Raw genomic sequence first — 26,961 nt, 5'->3', positions numbered from 1 at the left:
TATCCTCAATACTGCTTTTTGTTTTCTTCCGGGATTACTTGTGTGTGTGTGTGTGTGTGTGTGTGTGTGTGTGTGTGTGTCTGTGCTCACCTGTGTGTGTAGGTGCACATGCATGTGTGTACATGTGCATGTGGAAACCAGAAATTGACAATAGATGTCTTTCTTGATTTACTTTCTATCTGAATGTGTGTGTGTGTGTGTTTATGCCCTTGAGTGTGCAGGTGTGTATACACTTGCACTTGCCTGTGAAGGCAGGTGTGGAGGCCGGAGGTTGACATTGTGATAATCTTCCGTGGTTGATTTTTTACTTTGTTTTTGAGACAGGGGCTCTCAGTGAGCTTGGAGCCAGCTGGTTGTCTAGACTGGCTGGCCAACAGGCTCCAGGGACCTACTCATATCTCCCCCCCCCACCTTCCCCCCCCCAGTCCTAAGATGACAGGAGTATGCCACCATGCCTGGCTATTTACACGGGTGCTAGGACCCCAACTCAGGGCCTCATGCTTGAGCAGCAGGCACTTTACTGACTGAGCCATTTCCCCAGCCCCTTATTTAATTTTTATTGGTTTTCCCTCTGTGATATTTTTGGAAGTACTTTGTCAGGTTCCAAAATAATCCTGTTGGTATACTTATTTGCATCTTTTTTAAAAAGATAGTTTATTAATTTATTCATATTACATCTCAATTGTTATCCCATCCCTTGTATCCTCCCATTCCTCCCATTTTACCCTTACTCCCTTCCCCTATGATTGTGACTGAGGAGGACTTCCTCCCCCTGTATATGCTCATAGGGTATCAAGTCTCTTCTTGGTAGCCTGCTATCCTTCCTCTGAGTGCCACCAGGTCTCCCCATCCAGGGGATGTGGTCAAATATGGGGCACCAGAGTTCATGTGAAAGTCAGACCCCACTCTCCACTCAACTGTGGAGAATGTCCTGTCCATTGGCTAGATCTGGGCAGGGGTTCCAAGTTGACTGCATGTATTGTCCTTGGCTGGTGCCATAGTTTGAGCAGGACCCCTGGGCCCAGATCCGCCTGTCATAATGATCTACTTGTAGGTTTCTAGGACCCTCTGGATCCTTCTATTTCCCCACTCTACTTATTTGCATCTTATGATAGATGCAGAGAGGAAGCAGTGCCTTTCCTTTATTGAAGCATCTGTCCCTTAGTGAGCTGTCCCCTGTTCTCCACAGCCAGGCCTTCCCCTCACGGAACAGATTTTCGAGGGACTAGTTTCACTCGTTGTGGCACTTGAACTGTATCCCGGCATGTCTCACATAGCCGTTCCACCTGTGCTTGGCATTTGAATAAGTGTTTCCAAATTTGCTCTATTATAAATAGTGCTGCAAAAAATATCCTTGCACAAATAAGCGTCCGGGTGTGTAACTGGGAATGGTGTTACTACAAATGGAATTGCTAGACCAAAAGATTTGAATAATAAGGTATAGTGGTGCATGCCTGTATCTCAGCACTCCCAGAGGCCAAGGCAGGAGGATCACAGGTTTGAGGCCACCCTGGGCTACAGGGTGAGTTCATGACCAGTCTGGGCTATCTAGAGAGATCTATCTCCTTGCCCTCAAAAAAAAAAAGAAAGAAAGAAAAAAAAGAAAAAACCACCAAACCAAATCAACCAAACATATGGTGGTGCACGCCTTTAATCCTTGCATCCAATTCAAGGACAGCCTGGTCTACAAAGTGAGTCGAGGACAGCCAAGGTTACACAGAAAAACCATGTGTCAGAACAAACAAACAAAAATCTGAGGACTGCACTGGAATAAGCTAACGTGGTTCTGGTCTTGGTGCTCAGGAGGGGATCACAGCAGGAAATAAAATCATCCTAACTGGCCTTGTCTGTCCCATGGCTAGAGGCCATGAGTGACCCAGCTGCCACCATGACTCTGTGGAGACTTAGCTCCACACTTACTCCGCTGCTGTGGCAAGCCTCTGCACCACACAAGGCTATGCTAGGACATGGAAGCCCCTGAGGGCTGGGGCTGTTTACAGAGTCCACATAATGAACAGGGGACTGGATCTCTGCAGAATCCAGCAGATGAAGACATCTCCAAAGGCTCAGAATCCAGCCTTGGCTGCAAGTGTTTCCAGGCAGAACTCTTTGAGACCTGAATCACAAATAAACCATGATTGTCAGGCCCTGGGAGACAGCATTCCCAGGGTCGGGAGTGGCCCATCACGTACTGACCACTTGAATGCTTTTCTATAGGACACCAGTGGCATTGAGGCGGGTGCTCTAGAGCTTTAGTGAAAGGCAACCATAGGGGTCAGTTACCTACTGCTGCAGAACAAACCACATTTATTAAGTGCCTTAAAGCCAATCATAGGGACACGCCTGCACTCCGTATTGTAAGAACCAGCACGCACATGCTGCCACTGCACGTTGCCACTGGCTTGTTTTTGCATTAATCTCCTCCCAGAAGCCCGGAGGCCCTTAGAGGGATGTGAAGTTGGTAATGGACAGATGCGAGACGGCCTTCCAAGAAGAGCCCTGGCCCAGATGTCCAGAGAATGAGGGATGGATGAATGCAGGCATGGTGAGAGGCACAGACATCACAGGTGTCCGAATCGGATCCTCCCACCTGCCCAGAGGGGCGAGACAGTGTTGCAGAATGGTTAGCTACCTGCCTTTTGCTTCTCTCTGTAGACCTGTGGCTGGAGGTGAGTGGGATCTTAGTCCGCTGTCGTCTCAGACTGTGGGCTCTCTGTGTGGTTTTGAAGGGCCAGTTCCTGTCCACTCATCGGCATTTGCAAGTGACAAGTAACCTTGCGCTCCCACGTCCTGACTACATAAGGACTATTATTGCATTTGTTCAGTATCCCAGGGGCCTGTGGTTCCCGCTGGGTCCCACCGGGAGGAGCAGCTGGTCATGTCAGACTCTGCTGTGTCTGTAGTCAGAGAGAACTGGGCAGATGGCCCAGGTGGCCTCACTCATGTCTGGAGTCGCAGCTAGGGTTCCTGGGACAAGGGCCAGCCTGGGGCATTGAGAGCACAAGAGTCTCTTCTCCCTATAAAGCTCTGGCTGGTCTCATATTGGCTATGTAGACCAGGCTGGCTTTGAACCTATGGTGGCCTGGTGTTCTTTCCTCCCCAGTGCTGACATCAAAGGCATGCACCCATCATGTCCTATTGATTGTTTTGTCATTTAGTTTACTCTTGCTGGGCATGGTGGCATACACCTTTAATCCCAGCATTCAGAAGGGCAGAGGCAGGAGGATCTTTGTTTAAGGCCAGCCTGGTCTACCTAGCAAGCTCCAGGACAGCCAGGGGTACATAATGAGACCCTGTCTCAATCAATCAATCAATTAATCAATCAATAGATGCTTTAGGCCTTTCTTTTTTTTTTAATTGTGTGTGTGTGTGTATGCATATGTGTGTGTACACGTACATGCGTGTGTGGAGGTCAGAAGACAACTTTCAGGAATCAACTCTCCCCTTCCATTATACGGAATCCAGGATTAAACTCAAGTTGTCAGGCTTGGCAGCAAGAGCCTCCACATGAACAGTAGGGGTTTTTTTTTGTTTTTTGTTTTTTGTTTTTTGTTTTTTTTTGTTGTTGTTGCTGTCTGCTTGTGTTTTGTTTTGCTGTTATTGGTGGTGGTGTGTGTGCATGTGCAGGTGCACATTTGGCCGGAGGTCAACCTCAGGTGTCCTCCTCAGCCACTCCCCACCTTAGTTTGTGAGACAGGGTCTCTCACTGAACCTCCGGTGCACCAGTTAAGCTGGACTGACTGGCCAGTGAGCCCTAGGGATCCGCCTGTCTCTGGCTCTTCCTTCCCAGTGCTGCAATGACATGTACACTCCTGGCCTTTGGAGTGTATGCTGAGGATCCATACTAAAGTCCTCATGTTTGCATGGCAAACCCTTTACCTGACTGAGCCATTTCCCCAGCCTCTCTCCTCTGGTTCTAGGCACAAGGCGGTAGGCAGTATTACGAGAAAGCCATGCCCAATGTGAGTGCCTTTTGAGCTCCTGCCTGTATCCTATCGGCTGATAACCCATTGGCCAAAGCAAGTCCTTTAGATGCACCTTAAGCCAGTGTAGGGGATGGGGAAGCTCAGCCCTGTGGACATCATGGGGATGTGGTGTGAAGAGCAGGGCATGCCCTATTCACCTTCTGTTCATAAGCCGGTGCAGGGCAAGGGAGGGGTAGGGGTGGGGATGAGGGTGGGGGCAGGGGTGGGGGGTGAGAATGGGGCTTCTTGAGGGAGGCCAAGCCCAAGCATGTGGGGCCAGGTCCAGAGTAGACTGAGCTACTAAAAGGCATAGGCTTTAATGAGAGGACTGATGAGAGCAGGCGTGGCACACAGGAAGGAGCTAGCTAATGCCAGACCCGGTAGCAAGAGCTCACCAACACAGGCCTGGGAGGCAGGTGGAGCTGGGTTCAAGTCTTCCCTCTGCCCCTCTCACCAGCTCCATGGACTCAGACCTCCACATGTGCACTGTTGGTTTCTTCATCTGTGCGAATGACCTCCCAGCGTCGTCAGAAGTCAATGAGTTTGCAAGTGTTTCTCCCGGCAGGGGAAAGCAGTCTGTAAGTGGCAGAGATCACAGACAGTGTAGCAAGGGGCACATAAGAGGACAGTGGCCAGGGCTGGAGAGATGGCTCAGAGGTTAAGAGCACTGTCTGTTCTTCCAAAGGTCCTGAGTTCAATTCCCAGAACCCACATGATGGCTCACAACCATCTATAATGTGATCTGGTGCCCTCTTCTGGAGTGCACGTGTACATGCAGGCAAAACATTGTATACATAATAATAAATAAAATATTAAAAAAAAAAAAAAGAGGACAGTGGCCAGCGAAGCATGGGACAGGAGTTGGGGATGCTCAGAGAGCAGGACCCCCAGGATGGCTGGACAATGGGCATTGCTTCTGCCTGCCTGCCTTCTGCTGGGACCACCCTTTGTCTAAGGGAGTAGGTTCAAAGGCATGGAAGTCAGAGCAGCAAAGCTCTTAACTACCTGGCTGTGGACGACTGCATTTCCCCAAGACGAAGGCATCTTATGCTCATGACCATGACTGAAATGGGCCCGATTGTGCTCCACACCCCAATTCACATGCTAGAGCCTGGAGCCTGGGATCCCAACAACACGGAGCCATCTTTGGAGACCGGAGCCTCAAAGAGGTGATTAAATTAAAGCAGGGCTGTTGGGGTGGCCTCAATCCAATCTGACTGATGTTTTTATAAGAGAGGACGTGAGCACAGAGACAACGGCGGCACGTGCACACAGGGGAAAGATCATGCACGGATGCGATGAGGAGGTGCTGTGTGTATGCAAGGCAAGGAGAGGGGTCTCAGAAGAAAGTGGGCCAGAGGCTTGCTGCCTCAACCTTGGGTTTCTAACCCGGAACCAGAGAAATCAGCCTGCCTGCCATAATCAGGATGGTCACGCCAACCTTCTCTAGTGGCAATGATAACCCAGAGAGGGGCTCTGTGTCCGTGCTTGGAAGCCCGTGCTTTTTTGGTTGGTTGGTTGGCTTTTATTTTTAAAAAGATGATGAGGATTTTGAGGCAAAGTTTCGCTATCTGTGGCTAACCTGGAACTCACTATGTAGACTGAGCTGACCTACAACTCACCTGCCTCTGCCTCCCAAGCTCTGGCATTCAAAACATGCACCAGGACTTCTGATTTTGTTTGTTTGTTTGTTTTGGGTTTTTCAAGACAAAGTTTCTCTGTATAGCCTTGACTGTCCTGGACTCACTTTATAGACCAAGCTGGCCTCGAACTCACAAAGATCCACCTGCCTCTGCCTCTGGAGTGCTGGGATTAAAGGCGTGCGCCACCACCACCTGGCCTTAGGACTTCTGAATTTGAAGCTGCACTTGAACCTAGTTGCCCTGCCTGAAAGACCCATGGTAGGCACTTCAAATCCTAGTAATCACCATTATTTGCCAGACACTGGGTGAAGATGTCTCCACGTCATCCGGTCTTACCAGCTGCTGCCCAGATGTGCAGGACAGAGCCAGCGTGTCGCCCCTGATGCTCCCTTTCTGAATTCATGAGTGTTACAAAAATGTTGCTTTCTTCCATCAGGTTCATAGCAATGCGACTCCTTCTGCAGGTCGCTACCAAAGCAGCTCCCACCAGCCTGGCTCTGTCTTATTACAAAACCAGAGAAAAGGCCAGACATAGTGACACCTGCCTGTAATCCCAGCAATGGGAGCCATGGCAAGCGGGAGAGAGAGAGTTCTAGGTTCACCCAGGCAACACAGCAAAACCTTGGTTCCCAACTACCAACCAAATCCCTGTGGGACACTCCCCGCTTTGACAGAGTAGATGCTGCCACCTGGTGGCCAACAGAATCATCACGAACGGCTGTTTTCCCAAGCTTATACATTCTCATTTATTCCAGACTTGAACAGTCTGTCACTGTTGTGGGTTAAGTGTTGCTTTTTAAAAAAACTGTATCATGGGGCTGGTGAGATGTCTCAGTGGTTTAAAACTCTTTTGAAGATGATCTGGATAGTTAGTTCACAACTGTCTTTATCTCCTGTTCCAGGAGATCTGAAGCTTTCTTCTGGCCTCCGAGGGCACCAGGTATGCATGCGGCGCACATACATACACGCAAGCTAACACTCATACTCATAAAATAAAAATAATTTTAAAATCTTATAATATGTAGAATAAATAATAGATGTTTGTACCAGATGTTTGCCTGTAATCTACACACACACACACATACACACACTCACTTGCTCTCTCTCTCTCCCTCTCTTCCTCTCTCTCTCTCTCTCCCTCCCTCCCTCCCTCCCTCCCTCCCTCCCCCCCCCTCTCTCTCTCACACACACACACACACACACACACACGATCTTTCTTTTGTGAGCAAGAAAAGACTTCCTTGCAGATAGAAACCGGGCAACATTAACAAGAAACTGATGTTTGCTGACCTTGTCTGCAGCCCACCAGACACACTAACCCATTCCACACAGTGACCACATTCCCAGTCTGTAGTTAGGGAAACTGAGGTGGGGGGGGGGTGACAAATGGCTGGTTCTGGAAGGAACCGCTTAGAGGGTCTGTGGCCTTCAGTCGAGAGACACAACCAACTCACAGAGCCTCATATCTTCTTGCTATTCTGTTGGGGACCCACCTCCCCGCAACCCCCTTGCCTAAACCCAGCAAGAAACCAGTTTTACTCCCCCAGTGGTGGGGGTGGCTGAGTGGATCTGTAGGGACCAAGGACAGCCTTGCTGTAGCTCTTTGCTGCACCTGTCTGTCACACACAGGTGGCATCATGCTTCTAAAACCCAGAAGCATCCTGCTGTGTGTGTCATCCGCGGCTTGGTTTTATTTTTCGTCTGTTGTGTTGTCCCCACGTGTCACGTTCTACAGGTGGCTCTAGTTCAGGTCATTCTCTGCTGCTCAGAATTCCAGTATTTCCCTGCTGGGGTAGTCGTTTAGGTAGCTGTGTGTTTGCTCTTTCAGATAAAGCTGCAATGAACACCCTTAGACATCAGTTCTACTACACAAGTGGGGGATTTTCTCTAGGCAGGCACTGCTGTTTCCTAAGTTTTCTTTTGTTTCTGAGACCGGGGTTCATAGAAGCCCGAGCTAATCTTGAACTCAGGATGACATTGCACCTCAAATCCTTTCACCTCCACCAACTAAGTGCCAGGATTGCCAGCCGTGCACCACCACTGTGCTGGGGATTGAGCCCAGAGCCTTGCGCATGCTAGGCAAACACTCTACCCACCGAGCTATACCCTAAGCCTGCTTGCAGGGGGGTGACAAGTCTTGTGCATCCAACTTTCTTACATAATGCCACGTTTCTCCAAGGTTCCACGGTCCTCATTTGCAAGGACGCTGGCAGACCTTCTCTGTCTCGTGGCTGTGAGCTTACGTCCTGGCTGCTCCTGTTACAGCTCCTGATGGTCAGAAGCTGAGCTGCTCTTCAGCCTGCCTGCTGCCCGGGGATAAACATCCTGCCTCCCCACCTCAGCATGGTGTGTACCTCTCCTAAGTCTAGATCTTAGTACCGCTGAGGGCATTGCCTCCCTCGTTGCAGGCAGGAACACTACAACCATGCTGACCTTCAGGTTTCCATTTGCTGTAGATGTCTCACTTTAGGACTATGGACCAATTTTTCCTTGCGGGGTGGTGTTGGTGTTGGTGGTGGTGGTGTGTGTGACATCCAGACACAGCCAGAGACAATCAACGGTGGCTGGAGAGCTGAAGTCAACAACAGCAGTGACAACTGAACAGAACTGGGAGGAAAGAAACTTACGCCTTATATAATAACTCGGCAATTTATCTTCTTTGTTTGGGACAAGCTGCCTCAAACCTACTGTACAGATGGCAACAGGAGATCTAGCAGAGCAAAACCATTTATGTCACAAATCAGGAAAGACAGTAAGGAGCCAGGCTCCCATAATCCTCTTTGAGGACATGACCTAATGACCAAAAGACTCCTAGTAGTAGTAGTACCCACCCCCCAGGAGACCTATGTATTTAGGAAATTGGCCTTTGGGGGGACACACATGTACTCAAACCATAGCAAAGACTTTCTTTCCAGTCTTAGCTGTATCCTGAGGTGCTGAGGGTAATAACTTCAACATGTGCATTCAAGTGGAGGTTGGGGAGGACACGGTTCAGCCATGACACTGTTTAATGGGAGAGGGCAACATAAATTCAATAGTCACAACTGGATATAAAATTACAGCCCAGTTCCTGGGGCTTTGAGTGAGTGTTTTCTTTATTATTATATATATTTTTTAAAATTAAAACTTGTATTTCATGTATATGTGTCCTTTCCCTGAATGTATGATTGTAAGCTTCCATGTGGGTGTTGGGAATTGAACTCAGGTCCTCTGGAAGAGCAGCCAGTGCTCATAACCACTGTGCCATCTTTCCAGTCTTTGAGCGTGCTCTTGGCGGTCTCCCCTGAGGAAGACCTGGACTTGAACGTGAAGAAAGAAGGGTGGGGATGGTGGGCCAGGGAGAGGGGAGAGGGTGTGCCATGAGATGGAGCTGTCTGCCTGAGCATCTGTCCCAGGCTGTTGTAGGGACGTCCAAGGAGGCTTTGGAGGCGATGACTTCCCTGTACCAGATGCCAATCATCTGAACACCTTTAAAAACTGCAGATCCCAGACCTCATTCCAGGACAAGGAATCTGCCTCCACTCACTCCCTGACCCATTTTTTGAAAATTTCAGAACTCCAGAGAAGTTAAAAATCCAAGGGAAGCCAGGCGGTGGTGGCGCACGCCTTTAATCCCAGCACTCGGGAGGCAGAGGCAGGCAGATCACTGTGAGTTCGAGGCTAGCCTGGTCTACAAAGCGAGTCTAGGACAGCCAGGGCTACACAGGGAAACCTTGTCTCGAAAAACAAAACAAAACAAAACAACAACAACAACAACAACAACAACAAAATATCTAAGGGAACAGGGCTGAAATGATGCCGCAATGTTGAAAGAACCCACAGCTTTTCCAGAGGATCCAAGTTCAGTTCCCAGCATCCACTTCAGGTGGCTCACAATTTCTTATAATTCCAGCTCCAGGGGATCTGAAACCCTCTTCTGGTCTCCTCAGGCACTGGGCACATAAATAATGCACATGCATTCAGACAAACATTCATACACATAAAATAAAAATAAATGTCTTAAAATGAAAACAAAATAAAACTCTAACCATCGCCTCATGGAGAGAGAACATCTGAATTCCGAGATACTTGCCTTCCTATCTTAGCTGTTTCCTTTTCCTGTCCATGACCCAGTGAAAACACATACATTTCTACACACGGGTGCATGCACACATAGAAGAGAGTGAGCTGTCTCTTTAGTCTCTCTTAACCTAGAATAACTCACTCCCATCTTTAAAAATGGCTGCTAACTTGAAGAGATTCTAGGCTTGTAGAATGTCCCACATTCTAGATTTGTCTAAATTTTCCTCATGATTAAAACCAGGTTAAGTATTTTTGGCAAGAAAGTGACATCGAAGATGCTGGGTAGTCTCAGCACATCAAGCCAGAAAGCAAACAGTGTCACGCTGTCCCCCTCTGGGTGACACTGAGTTTAGGCCTTTAGGAGGAGAGAGATACATCTTTTTATTGTGAAGGTGCATGTGCCCCTCCCTTTTAAATTAGTAACTAGTCTGTGGGTGATGTACTGGTTAGTTTTATGTCAACTTGACACAAGCTAGAGTTATCTGAAAAGAGGGAACCTCAATTGAGAAAAATGCCTTCATTAGTGCCAGTTGTAAGATAATTTCTTTCTTTTGTTTTGTTTTGTTTTTCGAGACAGGGTTTCTGTGTGTAGCCTTGGCCGTCCTGGACTTGCTTTGTAGATCAGGCTGGCCTTAAACTCATAGTGGTCTGCCTGCCTCTGCCTTCCTGAGTGCCTGGATTACAGGTGTGTGTGACTGTACACACCCCTAAGATATTTTCTTAACTAGTGATTGATGGGGGAGGGCCCAGCCCATTATGGGTGGGGTCATCCGTGGCTGAGTGAGTGACCCTGGGTTCTATAAGAAAGCAGGCTGAGCAGGCCATGAGGAGCAAGCCAGTAGGCAGCACTCCTCCACTGCCTCTGCATCAGCTCCTGCCTCCAGGTTCCTGCCCTGTTTGAGTTCCTATCCTGACTTTCCTCAGTGATGGACTAAGATCTGGAAGGATACGCCAAAAAACCCTTTCTTTCCCAACTTGCTCGTTGGTCATGGTGTTTCATCACAACAGTAGAAAGCCTGGTTTTTGAGCCAGGGTCTTCTACATGGCCCAGGCTGGTCTTGAACTTGAAACCTTTCTGCATCAGGCCTCCAAGGGCTGAGATTGCAGGCATGTGCCACTATGCCCAGCCCTGTTGCAATGTTTTGAGACAAGTGAATATTCCCTTATCTAATAATTCTTCATTCAGTGCTTTTTGCATTTATGGTTGACTCTTTTCCCCTTAATCAATTATTGTATTGATTATTGCAAAATGGAACTCGTGTTTTTAATTTTGGGCCTATTTCATTTTTTAATTAGTTATGTGTTTATGCACATATATGCATATTATGTGTCTCTCTGTGTATATTGTGGACATGCGTGCAGGTCTGTGAAGGTGAGAGGCTGGCTACAGGTGGAGCCGGAGCTACAGGTGGCTGTGAGCTGCCCAGTGTGGGTGCTGGGAACTGAACTCAGGTCCTCTGCAAGAGCAGTCAAATGTTCTTAACCACTGAGATGTCTCTCCAGCCCCCAGAAGCTTCATTTTAATAAGCATTGCACATGGTTTTTCACCTAAGGGAGTTTGGGGAGCTCCACACCGAAGGCATTAGCTAAGACCCATTGTTTATTAGACCTGGTTAGTGCAGAGCCCTAGGCTGTGTCCTATACCAAAGGAGGGAAGACTGCGAGTGCTCTCCCATGATCCACTCTGATCTCTGCCAAGCATGGGGAAAAGGGATTTAGGTGGTAATTTTTAACCCTGGCTCCCGAAGCCGCATTGCACCCAATGGTTCCTAATTGCAGTGGCCTGCAGCAGAGCCTGAGCATGGCAGCCTGAAGCTGGCAGCTTGGCGACACATCTGTAACCCCAGTGCTTGGGACACTGAGGTGGGAGAATCGCAAGTTCAAGGCTTACCTGGATCACATAAGTGAGACCTTTACTCCTTTATTTTTCCTATACAGAGTCTCGGTCTCAGTGTGAATCTGTGCTGGCTTTGAACTTTCAGTAATCCTCCTGCCTCAGCTTCAAGTGCTGGTACTACAAGTGTGTGCCACCACGCCTGGCAGACACCTGTTTTCAGAAAAACAAACCAACCTGGGGGAGAAATATGAACAGAAGCTCACCTCAGACCCTTAGTGACCCCTGTCTTACAGCCCCGTAGAGTGTGGGGTTACTGATTAGCACTAGTCACCGGGGAGCCCTCCACACCAACTGCAGCCCTGCTCTGTGCAAATGGCTTTAGGGAGAGGGCTCAAGAGATGGAGGAAAGGCCACTTCCCTCAAAAGCATGAGGATGTGGAAAAACATGCACACACAAGTACTGTACAATTGGAGTTTTACAGAGCAGGAAATGGGCCAGAGGAAGAGGAAAGGACCGCCCAGGCAGCTCCTGCCGGAGCAGGGCTACCAACACCGGATGCTGTTCTCCAACCAGATCACAGGGCGTCTGGACTTTCTGTGCTTCTGCGGTTGTTTGGGCCTGGCCTGGGCCCATCACCAGAGCCATCATCATAGGGGACAAGAGCCACCCAGACATGCTTGCTTTAAGCTGCCTCCAGGGATGATTGAACCTGTTCTGAGGAGGGAGTACACGGACAGGCCAGGCCAGCTACCTTCTGGTTAGCATTAAGCACCATCGGATCAAACTGCCGGTAGTGTGAATCCTTTTCGGGGCTGTAATTGAGTCCTTCTTCAGATCCTATGGCCTTTAGGACTCACTTCACACTGGAATGACCAGTTAATTCACCGAGTTGTAACGGGTGATTTGCATAACGTAGACACCATGTAATACATATGCTACATCGAGTTGACTGAGTTATGGTTGTACAGGGGAGCTAGCATCATGTAGCTGCTTAAGTCTGTATTTATAAACATCAGTGCTTCCGGGGCCAGAGAGATGGCTCAGCAGTTGAGAGCACTGACTGTTCTTCCGAAGGACCGGTGTTCAATTCCCAGCACCCACATGGCAGCCTCACAACTGTCTGTAACTCCAAGACCTGACACCCACACATAGACATACATGCAGGCAAAACACCAATGCACATAAGATAAAAATAAATAAATTTTAAAAACATCAGTGCTTCTTATTTTATATGTGGGAGAAAACTCATTTGTTTTTGGGTGCTCCAACATTTTCCGTAGCCTCTTACAATATTCATTGGCCCAGAGTGCTAATGCTTTATAAACATCCACAGATGACCTTGGAGTGGAAGGCTGGGCTGCTCCAGTCTGGGGACAGGAGGGAGGGCTTTGCAGCGTACCTAATATTCTGCGTTCGAGAACTGCTTTAAAGAAAAAAAAAAAAACTCTATTGAGATATAATTCACCTGCCGTGTGACTTGAAGGCTGTGTTTGGGTGGCCACCACTAGAATCCACCGAGGAACATTTCTTTCTTTTCCTTTTTTTTTTTTTCAAGAGATGGTTTCCCAAGCCGGGCGTGGTGGCGCACGCCTTTAATCCCAGCACTTGTGAGGCAGAGGCAGGTGGATCGCTGTGAGTTCGAGGCCAGCCTGGTCTACAAAGCGAGTCCAGGACAGCCAAGGCTACACAGAGAAACCCTGCCTAAAAAAAAAAAAAAAAAAAAAAAGAAGAGATGGTTTCCCTGTGTAGCCCTGGCTGTCTTGAAATTGGCTCTATAGACCAGGCTACCCTCAAACTCAGAGACCCGCCTGCCTCTGCTCACCAGTGCTGGCATTAAAGGTATGAGCCACCATTGCCTGGCATTGAGGAGCATTTCATTACCTCCAGGAGAAATGCCCTTTCCTGTCGCCCTCAGCTACCTCAAACCATACCCTCCCGTCTAGGACAGGCATCAATCCACACTCTCTCTGGGTCTTTTGTTTTGATTTTTTCTTTCTTTCTTCCTTCCTTCCTTTCTTTCTTTTTTTCTTTATTTCTTTCTTTCATTTTTTGAGTCATGGCCTTGCGTATCCCAGGCCGGCTTCTAACTCACTGTGTAGCCGAGGATGACCTTAAACTTCTGATCCTTTTGCCTTTTGCCTCCTGAATGTTGGGATTACATCATGCCTGGTTTATATGGTGCCTTGTGTATGCCAGGCAAGTGTTCTACCAACTGAGCTATGTCTCCGGCCAGGGTTTCTCTCTTCTGGACATCTTAAACACACCCATGTGGTATGTAAGCTTGCAATTTGATTTTTTCATAGAATTGTGCCTTCAAAAGCTCATCTATGTCTCACTAACATGGCTGCCTTAACATGAGCTAAACTAGGACACCAATAGACATGCCAACGCGGATGGGGAAAAGCCCACGAGGAATCACCTCCACACCAACAACTACAGACAACTAAGGAATGCTGAGGGTGGGAGAAATCGTCTTCCCCAGGGAAGAGCACACCAATTGATTAGCCAATATCAAAGGCTCAGCCCTGAAAGCAACATGAAGGTAACATTATACAGACTCAGCAGGTTGTATTTATGTATTTAAGACTGTGTGTGTGTGTGTGTGTGTGTGTGTGTATGTGTGTGTGTGTGTGTATGTAACAACAATTAGTGAAAAACAGAGAAACAGAGGTCATGAGTTCTGAAAGAGAGCACATTGGAGATTTAAGAGGGAGGAAAGGGAAAGGATAAAGGATGTAATTATAATATCAAAAAACAGGTAATTTTTTAAAAGACTGAGTTTATGTAGTGGCATGTTCAACACTTAAAAAATTTTATTTACATGATTCTTTTGTGTATACTTCAAGTGCTGGGATACAGGTGTGTGTGTGTGTGTGTGTGTGTGTGTGTGTGTACATGTGTATGTGGGTGCCCTTGGAGGCCAGAAGAGGACATGGAATCTTCTGGAACTGGGGATACAAGTGTTTTGTGAGCCCTTCAGTGTATGTGCTTGGAACTGAACTTGAGTCTTCCGGGAGCGCACTTCACTCTTAACTGCCGAGCTGACTCTCTAGCACACTGGCTCTCAACCTTCTTGACATGTTCCTCATGTTATGGTGACCCACAACCATAAACTTATTGCTACTTCATAACTATAATTTTGCTACTGTTATTAATTATAATGTAAATATATGATATACAGACTATTGGAGGTGTAACCCTAAAGGGGTCATGACCCACAGGTTGAGAACCTTTTCTCTAGCACCTCTCCTCCCTTTAAAAGTGTGTGTGTGTGTGTGTGTGTGTGTGTGTGTGTGTGTGTGTTTCTGTGTATAAGAGACAGACAGACAGACATGCTTCATAGCTGAAGTCACGGGCATTTGCAGGTCACCTGGCTTGTTACCTGGGTGCTGGAATCTGAGGGCCAAGTCCTCCCAACTGCTGAGCCATCTCTCCAGCTCCCATTTTGTCAGTTTTGTTTCTAAAATAAAATTGCATTGTATAGGTAGATCATATTTTATTATATAGCAATCATTTGATGGGCTTTTGGTTTTTTTTTCCTGCTTGTTGGCTGTCATGGATAAAAATAATATGAATATTTGTCAATATTAGTGACGGCTCTTGCTTTCATTTCTCTCCAGTTCACACGAGTGGACTTTCTGAATCTTCTGCTGACATGCCTAACCTTTCCTTTTCCTTCCTTCCTTCCTTCCTTCCTTCCTTCCTCTATCTATCTATCTATCTATCTATCTAGCTAGCTAGCTAGCTATCTTTCTTGACAGGCTTTCCTGTAGCCCAGGCTGGCTTGATATTTTTATATTCAGTGGAGGATAACCTTGAACTCCTGATCTTCCTGCCTCCTTCTGCCATCTCTCAATGCTGAGGTTATAAACATGAGGCACCACATGTGCCTCTGCCCTGCTTTTAAGCTGAGTTCTCTTTTTACGACTGAGCTCTACGAGTTCCTGATGTGCCCCAGATACAAACCCCCTATCAGCTGTAGGAGCAACTATTCCCTTCTACTCTGAGGTCATTATTAAGATTTCATAACAAAGTACCCCAGATTGTACTCGGGAGGCAGAGGCAGGCTGATCTCTGTGAGTTGAAGGCCAGCCTGGTTTACAAAGCAAGGCCAGGACAGTCAGTGCTTTGACACACAGAGAAACCCAGTCTCGAAAAACCAAAAGAAAAGAAAAGAAAAAAAACAAAAAACAAAAAACCCAGACTAATAGTCTACACGATGGAGATTTGTTTTACTTGGTTCTCTAGGCTGAAATCTGAGGTGAAAGCTGGTAGCTTTGGGAGCCTGAAATAGTAATAGCCAGGGCATGCCTGTACCTTAGCATCTGAAAAGCAGGAAGGATCATTTAGGAGCTTCAAGGCCAGCCCTGGAGGAAGATAGCATGTTCCCAGGCCAACCAGAGTTACAGAGTCAAACTGTGTCTCAAAAGACTCCGGAAGCAAGTAAGTTAGTTTTAGAGTTTCGTTTGGTTCTGACCCATTTTGGATTACTTCTGTCTGCGGTGTGAGGTGGGGGCGGGGGCGGGGGAGGTCAGGCTTCATTCTCTGGCGCATGGCTCTCCACTCTCTCCAGCACCAGTTATTAACGACTGTTCCTTCTCTCTGTTGAGTTGCTTGGTTGACAAGGGGCTGCCTGCCGCCGATGTCCGAACTTCGAGCTGGATTCTCAGTTTTGGTCTATTCATCACTATGTTTGTCCTCACAGCTTTACCCGGCTGTCTTGATGCCTGTAGTTTCCTAGCAAGACTGAACCGAGGAAAGCAGGAGGCCTCTGCGTGCAGTATACACTCCTTTTTGGTGTCTAGTACTCTGAGAGGTGGTGAGTGGACTGCGTACAACATGGAGATTTGGTAGCCCCCAAAAACCCTGATAAAGACTTCATTTCCCGGACACTGGCTCAAGTTCACCTCATGCTTAGGAGAGGTGGTCTCCCACCCACTCGGCCCACAGCTCTTCATTATAAATCAATGGAAACATTCTGCAGAAAACAATATCCCCCCCCCCCCCCGTGGGTTATTTTAAACACTACTCTAAATGCTCCTCACCTGCTCTGCTGTCACTAATTGCTCCAGAAACAGTGTCTTTCACAACCGGATTATTAATGAAATGAGGAGACACCACAGGCAACAGGAAAGGGGACTTCAGACTTGGGGACAGGCTTCGAACAACCCAAGCTGTGGGGGGGTGTTGTTGTTTTTGAAGGTCTTATGTACCACAGGTGGGTCTCAAATTCATATGTATGCCTGAGTGCTGGAATTACATGTGTGTTTGCTACCACGCATGGAGCACTGGCACTGGACCCAGAGGTTCCTGTCTGCTAGGCAAGCACTCGGGTCACTGAGCTAAATCTCTAACCCAATCCACTGTTTGTTTGTTTTTTTTTTTAACTCCTCCAAGAAAAGTAACCGAGTTTATCCAGCAAATAGGAAATCAGAGCCTGGGCAAAGTGGGCCGGGCCTTTGATCACAACATTCAGGTGGCAGAGGCCCCTGGTTGGTTCTCTGTGAGTTTAAGGCCAGCCTGGTCTACACAGGGAGTTCTGGGCTAGCCAGGGCAGCAAAGCGAGACCTTGTCTTAAAAGAAAATAGAAAGGAAGTCAGCTGGGTTTATGAGTTCTATCCTGAGTGCGTCAGGAAGAGTTACTGAGGGTCCCTGAGAGCCGCACTAGTGAATCTTGTCCGCTTCCCCAGCTCCTGGGGTGCCTCTGGCTCTACTCTGGAGGCTGGGAAAGCTTAGGAAACAAAGCCTTCTGTGGAAAAGAGAACCCTATTGTTCTAAAGGCAGTGTTCAGGGAATGTGGATTCCAGAGAGTGTTTGGGATGGGGTTTTTCTCTTTGTCAAATTTCTCCCCTGGGGGGGTGGGGTGGGGGAGGGGGAGGAGCGATTTAAAGGAACAACTTTCAAAATTAATTTAAACAGGGTTGAACCCATTCATTGCCCTCAAGGGAAAGCACACACCGCAGTCAGCCTAGGTTACATGACAGAAGGCCCGGTGTTTGGGCCTTGTTCTTAGCACAAAAGCTCAAGGGAACAGCTGGGTCTAGACCCTTTGAGCCTCAGCTGGTGCCAGACATCAGCCTAGGTATGACCACTTCCTTCCTCCTTCGCTCCATCTCCCCTCTTTCCAGAAAGAAGCCATGACTTCAGTCCACGTCACAGGCCACATCCTGTTGCTTTTTTTTTTTTTTAATCAGCTGGAAGACCTATCCATATAACCCTGTCCCCTAGTCAATGCCCCCAGGCTCCTGGTGTTTGGTGAGCAGACTCAAACTGACCAGGGCCTTAAGATGGAAAGTTGACTTTTGGGCACTGGCCCCATTCTGTGTTACTCTGGGTAGGTTGTTACCTCTTTCCGGGCCTCACTAGGTCTATCTGTCAAATGGCAATAAAAACATCATCCTGGGTTCTCCCTGTCTGTACTTGGAGGTTAGGGGTGGGGCAGCGTCAAGGAGACATACCTTCCGGTTTCCTGCAGCTCAGAAAAGGGGTCTCCAACCCGAGGGCGGGCGCTAAGACCTAGACCTTGTTGCGGTGACAAGCCCCTTGGGGCTGCGTGAGCCCACCCCTTCCCACCCCCTCTTCCCCCCCCCCCACGAGAGTTTAGGCTCCGCCTTAAGGGAGGAGCTAAGAGGAGCGCGGTGGCTCGCTACCCAGCAGAGCTGGCTCTGTCGCCGCACCACCAGCTGCGGCTCTGGGACCTGCGGATCGAGCCGGGGCCGGGAGCCGCCCGTGGCAGGGCTCGAGAGAGCGGGTGAGTAGCAAGGCGCATTCCTCTATGAGCTGTGCGTATTGGGCGGGCAGGTGGTCTCGGCTCCTTCCAGTCTGGCAGGTGGAGAGGGGTGCCTTGGCCAAGGGCGGGTGGTTTAAGATAATGGAGGGGGGGCCGCAATAAGATGTTCTGGAAAGGCGGGTACCGAGGGTGCGGAGCCGGGGAGTTGGGCCACAGTGGGGACATCCTCCCCTTCCTCGCTTTCCGATGGTAAGGTTGGTTTAGGGGATGCATTGGCAGGTTGTTGGCTGGGGCTGAGATGGTTGCATCTTTGGGGGCGATGTGAGGTCCGTGGTCTGTCTGGGCTGCTGTCTGCCAGGGTTACAAGGCTGCGTGGTGGAGCCACAGAACACCAGACGCCCTCGGCGCGCAGTCTACGAGCCTGGCATGGGGGTGCCGCCCCCTCGCGTGTCGGCGCTTGGTTTGGGCTGGCAGCGGCCGCGCGCTGGGAGCGCTGCTCCGGGGGTTGGAAAAGTCCCAGGGGCAACCGTTCCTAAGGGTAAACGTGACCCAGTGCGGGATCTCCACCCCTAGACCCTGTGGGTCAGTCCCGGCAGCCCCCAGCTTGGTGGTTCCCCAGAAGGGATGCTCCCAGCCTCTCCGCCAGCCGCCGTGGGCGCGAGCTGCCGGTCCTCGTGCCCGGAGCGCTCCACTCCTCGCGAGTCCCGCGCATCTGCTCCTTCAGGGAGCAGCGCCCCCGAGCGCCCAGGATGTGCAGAAACGGCTTAGCCCTACCCCAGAGGTCGACTGAGGGGTCTCCCACAAGGTCACGCGGAGCGCATAGATCGTCCTGGGTGGGAGCGAGAAGCGGGAGGCGCTCCTACCCGCCTCCGTGGTGGTTGCGGACTCTTCCTCTACGCTCCCCTCCTAGCCCTGCCTCCGGCTTTACTGCTGCTGCTGCTGCTGCTGCAGCTCCCAGTCCTGGGAGGATAGTTGGGTCTAGGTGAGCTGTGACTACGGCCCTTCCTGCAAGCCAGCGAGGCGCCACCACCAGGGGCCAGGCCTGGGAGCCTTTGCTCTCTGGAATCTGGAGAGTGGAGGGACAGAGATGCGGCGGCACAGCGCTTCCCAGAACCGAAAGCCGGTGCTTGCGTGCCCATGTGATTACACTGCTCATAAAGGGCTCCTGTTCTTGCTGTCAGAAGCACCCACCAGCTCCCGGCGGCCGGGAGCACCAGGTGCGGCCTGTGAATCGCCCTCTGTGGAGGACCCGGAGTCCAACAGTGCCAGGCGCTGGTTCCCTCCAGGCCCCTCTGGGGAAGGGGCTGGCGGTCGCCCGGGCCCTCGCGGGTACGGGGGCGGGGCGGGACTTCCCTGTGTGCCCTATCCTGCCATTTCCTGCGGCCACTGTGGTACGGGAGGAGAAACAACCTCCGTGGGGGAGGGAGCTCTCCTTCCAGCCTGAGCTCAGCCAAGGGCTAGCGATCTGCACTCGGTTCCCCATCACCACAGATCTCTAAGAAGTGGGGCGAATGGTGGCGGTACGGTAACTGAGAGGCCTCGCAGAAAGCTCATGATTCAAGCGGAGCACCACGGATGGCCCTGCTAGGCAAACCCGCCTTCAGTAAGGGTTTGATCGGGGCGTGTCTCCTAGCCAAGTGCAGAAGTGGAGCCCTGGTGGGTGGTTCTGCAGGGGCTGGGATGTGGGGGGGCGGGGGGGGGGAGAGTTCTACTTTTCCTCCCTCAGTTATGTCACCAAGAGCCAGCTTGTAGGAGGCGGTGGGGACCGGTGACTCCTTCCAGCATGTTGCCTGCTTGCAAGGCCTTTCCCACACACATTCCCACCACTTTTCCTCCCACCTGTCACCCAAATCTCATCTTCTCTGCCCCAGTCCTTGGGATGCTGTGGACAAGATGCCAGCCAGAGCACTGTCAACTAGAGTCTACCTACCAGTGTCCACTCAGCTCTTCCCAGCCTTTGGACTGGCTTTAAGAAAACCTCTTTTAGGGGCCCGGAGAGATGGCTCAGTGGTTAAGAGCGCCACCTGCTCTTCCAGAGATCCTGAGTTCAATTCCCAGCAACCACATGGTGGCTCACAACCATCTATAATGTAAACTGATACCCTCTTCTGCAGATAAAGCATTCATATGCAATAAATAAAATTAAAAAAAAAAAGAAAACCCCTTTTAGTGGGGTGCTGCGGTGGCGCACACCTGTGATCCCAGCACTCAGGGAGGCAGAGGCAAACGGATCTCTGTGAGTTCAGGCCAGCCTGGTCTACAAACAAGTACGGGCCAGCCAAAGCTACACATAAAAAATTAAATAAAAAAAAAAAAAGAAAGGAAGGAAGAAAGCCTCTTTGGGTTCCAAGCGGACTCTCATTTGTGACTTAGGCATCACAGGCCCCTTGGGAAATTCTCTTGTGATGGGTCATTTCCTGGTCTAGAAGTACCAGGTAAGTAAGGCCAGGGTTTAGTGCCCACACAGACTTTACACTCTGTGTTCACGGAGCCCGGGAGCAGAGGTTAAATTCTAATCTTGCTGTTTGGTGTTTCTGTGAGCCCGAGCCACAGGGTGAGGTGAAGCTGAGGTAGGGAAATGCTTTTCTTCAAGGCTGGAACCTTCCTGTGGAGCTGCTCTGAGCTAGCCACCTGTCCTGTCTTGAGAAAACCCTTAGGGAGCTTGTTCTCACCCACAGCAGGTGAGTGGTCACAGGACAGCAGATCGCAAGGCAGCCTGGATTCAAGCGCTGGGTTCGGATCCCCTAAGACGCTGTTTCTTACTGATCTTACCCCTTCTCTCATCCTAGCCCCCTGTGCTCCCAGCCCCCAGGCGCTTGCAGACAGCTGGTCCCAACTGACATTCCAGACCAGGACAGCCCCTGTCCCAACACATCTTAGAGATCAGCCTTGGGGGAGGGGGGAGCAGTATGAGTCTAGTTGAAATGAGGGCTCCTCCGTCTAAAGCCATCTTGGATCTCTGTATACAGCCCTCTCGCCCTCTCGCGCTCTCTCTCTCCCTCCCTCCCTCCCTCCGCCCCCTCTCTCTCCCCCTCCCCTGTCTCTTCTGGGTAGTAAGAACCCCCACCATAGCCATCTTCATGAGACCAGAGAACAGAGACATGCTTAGTGGAGTGCTGGCCGGCAGGCAGGAAGTGGACTCTTGTCACTAGCACCTCTGGTCCTTTCTTTCCTTGGGCCCTCATAGATCCTGCCTCCTCCCCCGCTACAGGAATACCTTTTGTGCCATGAGTTCTCAGGGTAGAGAAAACCTCTTAGCCTGTCTCCTGGGGCGGGGGGGGGGGGGAATTAGGCTTCTGCATGACCCCTTTCTCTGGGGTCCTTTATGTATGCCTTGTGTTTAGCAAGGGGTCTCCACAACCAAAGTAGCTCTGGGGGTTCTCATTTCAGGGGAGAGGCAGGCCTGCAGACAAGAGGGCCTGGTTGGGGCGGGGGGCAGTCAAAGCTTCCATAGTAAGATGTGGGGACTGAGGACAGGAGGCCCCAGGTTTGAGCCACCACTGTACCTTGTCCTTACCGCTCATGGTTAAGTGAGCAGAAAAGAGATACTGTGGGTAAAGACTTAGCTCAGGGCTGTCCCTGTATGAATAACTGCTCGCAGATGTTAGTTGCTATTATTATTAGTCTATTATTACCAATAACAGGTGGGCTACACTTACTGTGGGAGCACATTTGATCTCTTCAGTGGCAATTTTCCAGGTGGTAGGTAATGGAGGGGTGGGCACTCGTACACGAAGAGGAGAAGCCTTATGTGTTAGAGCGTCCAGGCTGGAAAGCTCTGGACAGCTTTGGCGAGCTGTGGGTGGGAGTTGCTGCCGGAGCCCTGTCAACAGTGTGATGCAGGTCCCGGTAGGAAGGCCAGGGAAGGAGTCAGAGGTCATCCTGCCAGGGGCCTGTGCATGGTTAAACGCTCGCTGACCCGAAGCGGCACTCCGCAGCCTTGTCAGGTGGAGGCTCACTGCAAACGGCTGTCTGGTTGTAGTAACCAAGAAAGTTCAGGATTAATTTCTTCGTGGAAGGACGAGCAGGGCGGTGCTTTTATACTGAAGCACTGTCTCCATTCCTCCTTGGTTCCTTCCAGTAAGCATAGAGCTTTCTTTCTTCTGCCTGACATGCTCCCCCATGCCAAGGTCTTCAGAGATGCTCTATGCCAGCTGGACATGGTGGGATACGTATATAGTCTCAGCCCTTAGGAGGTCAAGGCAGGAGGATAGCAAATTGAGGGACAGCCTGGGCTACATGGTGAGAACCTGAAGAAAAGAAAAGAAAAGAAAAGAAAAAGAAAAAGGATACCATGTGCTTTCCTGTATGCTCTTTGTAAATCTCTAAGCTGGCTGCATGGTGTCTAGTTTCTCTGACTTTGTGTGCCCCTGGGTGCTGGGCAGGAGAGCCCTTAGAAATCGGTCACCATAGGGTATGCTCTTGGAACCTGCCCTGACTTTTGGGAAATTCCTGAGTGCAGGTGACTGTGGGTGGGTGGGGGGAGGTGTTCCTGGATGTCTCAGAATCAAGAATGGCATTCCACTGGGGTCCCACAGATGCGCCTCGATGCCGGCAGTTTGCGGCTTGATTGATGGGGCAGGTGGCCCCAGGGAGGAATGGGCTTTTTAGGATGACTGCTCAGAGTATCATGTGACTATAGATCCTGCCTATTGACAAATGACAAATGACATAAAAAACCAATGCTTAAGTGTTCCCCTTTTCTGTAACAACAGAGTTTAAGTTCAGGGTTCGAAAACTGATGTGCTTTCCGTCAGTTTTAGGGACCTTGGACACTGCTTCTGTTTCCTTGGGCCCCAATTTCTTCATCTGGAAACACAGACCATATACACTGTATATACAACACATGTATTAGGAATTCTGACTTCTCCTAAGGATCTTAATCTTATCTAAAGTGATGGGCTTCCAAGCTTTTTGTGGGGGGGCGGGGTCTCACTATATGCTGAGGTTAGCCTTGAACTCTCAATCTTCCTATTTCAGCCTGGATGCTGGGGTCATAGGGGTGCACCCCAATGCCTGGTGTAGCTTCTAAGCGGTGAATGATATTGGTATAATGCTTTCTAAATCTTCTGCCATGGCTCTGTTTGTACCATATTTAGTTATATAATGATCATTAGTCTTTTAGTCTTATTTTTAAATTATTTAATTTCTCCCCTTTTAGATTTGTTTACTTGATTTTATGTGCACCACATGCGTGCCTGGTGCCAGCAGCAGCCGGAAGGAGGGGTGTTGGATCCCATAGAACTGGACTTACCCATGGTGGTGAGCCATCACGTGGGTGCTGGGAATCAAACCTGGACCTTCTTCAAGAGCAGACAGTGTCCTTAATGGCTAAGCCACCTCTCCAGGCCCCTCTTAGTCTTCTGTTTTACGCACTAGACCTACAGTTCTCAGTGTCAGACAGTTTTGGCCACTGTCTCACGATGCCTATGTTTGTCAGAAGCAGCTGGCGGGGGGCGGAGGGGGGGGCAAGTGGAGACTAGGAGCAATTGACGTCTAGTGGCTAGAGACCAGGAAGGCTGTGGAATATTCTACAGTGCATAGCCAAGCCCCCTCATAACAACAACAACAACAACAACAACAACAACAACAAAGCGCCAGCTCCCCGAATGTTAACAGCATCAAGGCTGAGAGCTGCTACACTAGACCTTATGTCCTCCGAGGTCAGTGACTGGATCTAATTCATTCAGCTGTGTCCCCAGTTGCCCAGTGTGATGTTCAGAGCCTGGGAGACAATCCATATGCATTAAAGGAATGAATGAGGACTTGGAAGGCCTCGTGCACCCTGGAGTCCCAGAGGTTTGCCTTACAGGACATTCTGAATGAGCGGGAGAGCTGTAGAGGAGTCTGCATGATGAGCAGCCGCTCGCTCGGCAATTCAGACCAAACGGCTTTCAGAGAGCACACGCTATTTTCTTTTGAGCAGGTGCATGGGGGCCTGAAGTTAACTGCCTCACGCCTGTGTTAACTGAGGCATTTGCTCACGCCAGACACAAGGCGAATCTTGATCCTCAAGTGTGCTGGGAAAAGGGGCCATAGACCCTAACCCTAACTGTCAGCTGAGCCTTTGGGACCTGCCAGGCCTGGGTGCAGCTGCTGTCAGCTTCCTGTTTTCCCCTGTCTGGTGGAATGAAGGAAACCCACTGGGTGGCTGTTTTTCCACTGACTTTTACAGCAATGTGATCGGCCTCGGATTAATGAGGTCAAGCTACAGTGTGAAATCTGCCCGATGACTTGAAACCTGGCCAGCAGGAAGACATGCTCGTTTTCTTTGGGCTGTTTGATGTTTCTGGATGGCTTTGGACAGGAAGCAGGGGTGCCCTTTGTGTCCCCGGGATTGTAGAGCCTGGTATTGTCTCTTTTCCTAACTTAACTGGGAAGGCTTATTTTAATGTGGACTTTGAAATGACCAGCTTGTTAAAGCGAAGATTGACTTCAGGCAGGTATGCTGCACCATAGAGAAGATATCTGCCCCGCCCCCCTTCCCTCACCCCACACTTCCCTTCCTGCCTTGTAGTAGAAGTAAAATTCAGGTAGGGGGAGGGTGGTCTAATTTGTCAGGGTCTCTAACAGGCTCCTGGGACGGGGGCTGCAGACTTCTGGGGAACCCCAAGTCTACAGATAAGGGTTTCTGGTGTGGACCACTCAGGCAGGAAAGAGAATTCAGCCTGTGCCTGTTTGCACAGCCATCTGCTCTGCTGGCTGCTTTCAGAATCACAGATGTTAAGTGTGCCCAGGCCTGGGACCAGATGCTAGTGACAGGATGCTTGCTCTCAGAGAACAACTCAAGTAGCCAGAACCGAGAGACTGAGTTTACAGCGCTTCCAAAAGCACGTGTCTAGGGATGCACCATGCCGGGGCCATCTGGTCACCTGGGTTTTTTCAAAAACACTGATCCCCAAGGCCTATCCCACCTGTCCAGACGGGCCCCTGGGCATCTGTTTTTTGTTTTTTTGTTTTTATGTGCCAGGAGATTGATTCACAGCTGGGGGTGGGAGGTGAGGGTAGGGGACTGGTACCCTGTATAGATTAGTTGCCCACAGGGCTTGGATCCTGTTGTAGGGTTGTATACAGCCAGCCCAGTGGCACCTGCCTAAAAGGGGGTCTTAAACCTAGCCTGTGCTTGCTTGCCAAGCTCTGCACCCTGCAGGGTTGCCTCTCCTGCCGAGAGGGAAGGACACCTGCTTCTTAACTGGTCATGAACATGCGGTGCTTATGAGCTGGCCTCCAGCTCTCTAGTCCTCTATCAGCTCTTAAGTGGTGGCAGTATCGCTTACCCTGACTCTAGTGACTTTCCCAGAAAGTGAATCGTAGAGAGGCTCAATGACAGCCCCAAGGTCACACCACCAATAAATGGCAATTAGGATTTGAATCTACTCCACCTGGCTTCCAGGCCTTTATCCTTCATTACCACATGTGCTGAGTTTAGAAGATCTCTCTCTCTCTCTCTCTCTCTCTCTCTCTCTCTCTCTCTCTCTCTCTCTCTGTGTGTGTGTGTGTGTGTGTGTGTGTGTGTTTGAGGGGTGGAGAGTGTGGAGGCCCAAGGACAACCACAGGTGTCTATCCTTACCTTCCACTGTGCTTGAGACTGGATCTCTTTTTTTTTTTTTTTTTTTTTTTTTTTTCCAAAGTGTGCCAAGGCTAGCTGGCTGGGAAGCCTCCGAGGATGGTTCTTGTCTGCATCTTATCTCCAGCTAGGATTGCTGGGATTTCAGACACTCAACATCATGTCCCCTTTTCTAAGAGTTCTAGGGATCCAAGCTCTGTTTCTCACACTTGTTTGGCAAATACCATACCACTGAACCATGTCCCCAGTTCCCACTTTAGGGTTTTTGTTGGGCAGAAATGCTTTCTTCTCTGTGTGGGACATCCCACTCAGGTTGAGCATCTTCTAGTCTTTCCTTCAGACAGGTCACAGCTAGCAGTGACCTTGGATGGCTTCAGGTGGCACACCTGCCCCTACCACCTACTGACAGCTTGAGCCTGCTGTTTGTCTTGGACAGCTGAGCCTCAGTTTCCCTATGTGTAAAGAAAACATAGCAGTGATATGTTGTGCCGGCGGTTAAGTACTGAGTGTGCCCAGCAACAGGATGTATGGGTATAAATAAACTATTCCTGGGATCTTGCTGTTGACATGGGCTTCTGTGTGTCCTGCATGGCTCTAGGGCAGAGGGACGGGGAGCAGAGCACTGTGTCGCTGCGTTCAGGGACTGGGTCATTCATGTTCCTCCCCAGCTTGCTGAGGATCGTGGCTTCCTCCAGCATCCCTAGGCCCTGCTTCTGCTGTTGAGGCCACGCCCAGCGAACTCTTCAGTTCAGTGTCTCCATGAGAGCTGGCTCCTGCCACCCGTTTGTGAGTAAAAGCAACACATGCTAACACTCATTCTCTTCAGCCTCCCCCCCACCCCCCCTTGGCCCTTCTCGGTTGTGTTCTAGAATCACTAACATCCTCAGCTGTGCTGTGGACATGACAGGGGGTGAACGCTGCAGTGATGGATGCAGCCTCTTGCTTTAGGATGGGAGAGGAGTGATCTTCACCACGATTGCATTTGTTTTGTTTTTCCTCTTTGACACATAATATGAAGCTTTCTCTTATTGCTGTGTTTTATGCTTTTTAATTAGAAAGAGGAAACAAACACACACCATAAAACCCCAACAGTACAGCGATGCGGAAAATGTAAAGTAAAATGTCCCCACTCCCTTCCCTACACTCTCATCCCTGT

At 49.8% G+C, this 26,961-nt stretch overlaps 1 protein-coding gene and 1 long non-coding RNA gene across 6 annotated transcripts in view; one reads left to right on the top strand and one right to left on the bottom strand.

Moving 5' to 3' along the window:
- Window positions 1–1,645: 1,645 nt before the first annotated feature.
- Window positions 1,646–23,382, bottom strand: LOC311594971. 3 transcript variants are annotated; one of them, XR_014778265.1, is made up of 4 exons: window positions 21,898–23,382; window positions 14,891–14,968; window positions 4,361–4,541; window positions 1,646–2,116 (listed from the first exon to the last, which is right to left on the bottom strand). It is a non-coding gene; the product is annotated as an uncharacterized lncRNA (long non-coding RNA). The 3 variants fall into 3 exon arrangements; XR_014778267.1 differs by lacking the exon at window positions 21,898–23,382 and adding an exon at window positions 17,967–18,051; XR_014778266.1 differs by lacking the exon at window positions 14,891–14,968.
- PPP1R16B (protein phosphatase 1 regulatory subunit 16B) overlaps window positions 18,112–26,961 on the top strand; it is a 92,680-nt gene continuing 83,830 nt past the window's right edge. The window contains exon 1 of one of the 3 annotated variants that reach the window (XM_084777226.1): window positions 18,112–18,259. The gene's annotated coding sequence lies outside the window, so the exon portion shown is untranslated. Of the gene's footprint in view, window positions 18,260–20,711; window positions 20,920–26,961 lie in introns of those variants that run through there. The other 2 variants (XM_084777224.1, XM_084777225.1) reach the window with 2 other exon arrangements.

Source organism: Acomys minous, assembly GCF_964271855.1.
Source record: "Acomys minous genome assembly, chromosome: 3".
NCBI lineage: Eukaryota > Metazoa > Chordata > Mammalia > Rodentia > Muridae > Acomys > Acomys minous.
The sequence above is the reverse complement of the archived record's forward strand: the minus strand, read 5'-3'. Positions and strand labels throughout refer to the sequence as shown.